The sequence below is a fragment of the Cannabis sativa genome, chromosome 2 (assembly GCF_029168945.1).
Source record: "Cannabis sativa cultivar Pink pepper isolate KNU-18-1 chromosome 2, ASM2916894v1, whole genome shotgun sequence".
In the NCBI taxonomy this organism is placed as follows: Eukaryota; Viridiplantae; Streptophyta; class Magnoliopsida; order Rosales; family Cannabaceae; genus Cannabis; species Cannabis sativa.
Window position 1 is genome coordinate 7,037,992 of NC_083602.1, and position 4,263 is coordinate 7,042,254.

General features: G+C 29.6%; 1 long non-coding RNA gene across 1 annotated transcript; it reads right to left on the bottom strand.

The window, feature by feature from the left end:
* Positions 1-1,094: 1,094 nt before the first annotated feature.
* LOC115716747 (uncharacterized) lies at positions 1,095-2,238 on the bottom strand. The gene is made up of 3 exons (XR_004011594.2): positions 2,096-2,238; positions 1,370-1,513; positions 1,095-1,237 (listed from the first exon to the last, which is right to left on the bottom strand). It is a non-coding gene; the product is annotated as an uncharacterized LOC115716747 (long non-coding RNA).
* Positions 2,239-4,263: the final 2,025 nt, after the last annotated feature.

A 4,263-nucleotide genomic window follows, 5' to 3' on the forward strand; every position in this document is an offset into this window, starting at 1 on the left:
ATGACTTTATATTTTAAATACTCCTTAATTATTTATAACTAACTAATAATCACTACAAGAAATGTCACTTTTACCAGCACAGTTTGCTACTGCGCTGGCAAAGAGGTCAAAATTTTACCAGCGTACATTTGTAGTGGCTAAAATCTAACTTTTACCAGCGCAATTACGCGCTGGGAAAAGTCATTTTTGCCAGCGCGTTTTGTTTTATGCTGACAAAAGTTCTAATACCAACATTGATTTGCCAACCCCCTTTTGCCAACACATCACAAGTAAATTTTATTTTACTAGCGCAATACCAACTTTTGCCCACATAAAAATGTGCGGGCAAAAGTGACATTTCTTGTAGTGAATTTATATCTTTCTTCTATAGTATAAAGTTGTTGACTCACCGTGTACACCCAACGAAATAAAATCATTAAGGATGAATTGGCGAAATTTATTCTGAACAAACTCAATAAAGCAAACATCGAAGAAGTATTTTTTAGTATAAGTATATACTTTTGTTATATTCATTAGTTTGAGTATGAATATAATATTTTTTGTTATATTCTTGTTACTAAATATATTTATTGATTTTGTTATATTAGTGTGTTATTTTGTTTATGCTATTCTAAAGTATATGTTTTGTTTGGTGATTATATATATACTAGATAGAAGTTACGTGACTTGTCACGTATACTAAGTTCTATTTAAGGTTATATATACCAAAAAAATATCATATGTAAATTTAAAGCTAGTCTGAAATCATAAGCAGACATATACATGTTCTTCCCTTCATGTGATACAAGGAAGATTATGAAACCGAAACTGAGAGTAAAATAATCCGCTGCAACAAGTTTAGGAACAACTCAAAAATAAAGATTATGTAAAACTCTTTCAAATTATTATGGTGAAGAATCACATAACACAAAAAACTAATGATGACAACTGGAGGAACTTTAAATAAGAATATTGCACTCATCAATGACCATAAACTTGTATAGCTAACTTTTATAATAGCTAATCATATATCATAAAACTATGCCTAAGTATCTCCTCTGTCATTAAAATCAAGCCAAAAAAAGTTTTTTATTTTCTAGACAAATTACAATTCAGATTCAACATGGATACAGTAAACACCTTAACAAAGATAGTACCAGTCTTTTATCTTGTAAGCTCTTTCTAGGCGCTCTTTCTTAACACGAGTCAAAACTTCTCCTATGTGTTCTGAAGCATCTTCCAAGTTTGTGACACGAACCTGACAATAAAGTATTAGCATAATCTCTCTCGTGATGTATTACATGACAAACATACAGCAATAAAATCTACGGAAGATTTATGTATATCCAATAAAGAAGAAGTATTAAGAAAAACAAAAACAGCAACTTACCACTCCCTTCAACACAATATCTGTTTCGGTGTCATGGTTGTTTTGATAAACAACCCCAGGACAATCAATTAAGAAAATCCTCTTTGTAAGTGTGATAGATTGCCATACTTTAGTTTCCCCAGGGATAGGAGCAACCTTGCAAACCTGTGATAAAATAAAACATAAATAAGTTAACCAATTAAGAAATAAACTACATAAATCACAATCCCATGACTATCGAAAATCAGAAGAAAAATATATATAAAGGAAAAAAAAAGTTTAAAGAGGCAACCGAGTATAATACTTCGAAGTACAGTCAAAGCATTACAAATATATTATTTACAAGGTTGAATATGTGCATCAAAACATCCGAACTCAATGTCAACACTACTCAACATCTCTCAAACAAAATATCATACATGTTTTTTTAACATCAAAAGTAAAGCTTAAAATCTATAATTAGAAAAAGCATGGACATACACATTAACACCTTAAAAGATGAATTTCCTTAATTGCAAGGAAAGGAACTGATACATCGTTTGATAACAAAAATAACCATGAAATATTTTCCAAGACCACAATAAATGTTTTCATTTTATATATTTTTAAAAATAAGAAGTAATAAATGTTATTATATAAAGAACACAAGAACCATATATGGTCCAACATATTTAGTTCTTTTAGGACACTATTTGACATTCAATGTAGGATTGAACCAGAAGCATCAAAAAAGATCAAGATTATTACAGTTTTTGTTCGCAATGTGTTGATAACTGATGACTTCCCAACATTGAAATATCCCACAAATCCCACAGAAATTGCTTGCTTGTCACTCTTCAAGCAAGCAAATTGTCTCAAAACTGAGAGAAGAGAACCCTTCAAAAACAAAATTAAAACTAAAATTAGGTGACGATAATATGAATTGATCAAATCAAGCCACAGCTAACATAGTATATTGTATTTAATAAAATTATTAATATACGTATATACTAATAAAATAAGAAATTGGAAATCCACATTAAGAAAATCTAACCTTCGCCCACATAGATAAGTGACCTAAACTCGTTCAAAAACCATCCCAATTTCTTCGAGTTTCTACGAAGAATGTGTGAGCCGGTGAGGTGAGTGTATGAAGTGTCTGAGGCTCTCGTCACTGGATCTCTTAGGGTTTTGCGCCCTCAGCTCAATGTCGTCCTTGCCGTGGCTCGATTCCTTTCAAAATGCCCAGATTTTGTCGATCTCCGTCCTAAAGCAGTGCAAGAAAGTTAGGAGTGGACTGCAAACCCATCAAAGAAAACTATATAAGATGCAAGAAAGTTCATTCTTACAATAACGAATTTTTAATACGAAATCAAATTGAATAAAAAGCAAAAATTAAGAGGGGTTTAATAACAACACTTTTTACATCCTTACACCATATTTGTAAACTTGAAATATGGGAGGATTTAGTGAGAAAAAGATATTGAACGACATTTCAATATCGATTTAGGTAAGAGAATTCACTTTAGGGGTAATTACCCAAATTAAAAATCAAGCAAATGACCAAAAACCATATCCTAAACAACAAACCATGAAAAGAAAAGCCATACCGAAACAACAAAATATATAATGGAGATGTTATGAAACAACGAGAAGATCAAAGAAAATAGGTGAGGCGCGAATACAGGTCCATAGTAATATGAGTTTGGGTTTGAGGTTGAAGAATGACGATGATTGGAAGCCATTGTATCTGTAGCAGCGTCTCTTCATAACAGAGTTGGTTTGTTTAATGTTTTGCTGCTGCGATTAGGGTTTTTAGAATTGGAAAGTGAGTGAGAGAGGGCTGAGTGATGAGAGATTCTTTTACGGATTAATTGAAATGAGTAATTAAATAATATTTTAAAGTAATAGAAATCTATTTTTTTTTAATTTAAAAAAAAGATTGTTTAATTTTTTGGGTTTAATTATTGGGTTTATTTGTTAACGGGAGATCAAACCTATCGTTAAATTTAACAGAATATTCTTTTATTTTTAAGGTATATTCTGTTAAACCAAGAAACCAAGAAATGCCGTTAGATAGGCACTTTTAATATATAAAGAAAAGATGTAGATATAAAAGATTTCTACACACTACATCGTTGCATCAGATAAGTTTTTTTTTCTTGAATATTACTTCAATATATGTTAATATTTTGTAGGAATATTGTTGTTGTTACTGTGAAAAAAATTAAAAGGGAGATTTATTATATAGAATTACATATTATATTTTAAAATGGGTAAACAATGAAGAAAGGGATTGGTTTCAAAATTTATTTTAGGTGAGGGTGTTTCGGAATCCTAGTACTTTGGTTGTAAAGTTGAAGTTTTTATTGAATTATAATTTTACTGATTTATAAAATAAAAATTAGATTTTTTTTATTTTACTTTATGTTCATAGACAGTAAAAATGTAAATTTTGACGTTAATAAAGTTATATTAAAAGAAATTTTTATAATAAATATATTAAAAGTAAATTTCAAAAATTAACAATAACCTTTAGTCTTACTGAAATTGGAACCAAGTTTTATTGCATCCCTCGACAATAATTAAGGAATAATTTTGTATAGTAGATGGACTTAAAAGTCACGCTAGTTTTCAATATCACTTCATTATAGTCTCTCGATTGGGTTGAGGAATAAAGAATTATTAGTAATAAATAATGTAATAACTACCAACGGAAAACTTAAATTTCATATCACAAAATTTGAATCTAAATAACTCTATGAATAAATGAATTGTAGTTAATGTACAATTATCATAAAAAAAACTTCTTTCCTTTTAAAGATTAATGTATCTGTTGCTTTGAAGAAAGCCATGTTAAGGAATAAAATTGTTAAATGATCATGTGGCAACATGGGAACTCATTATAATTTGTATCTGTACACTAGGGAAAAAGG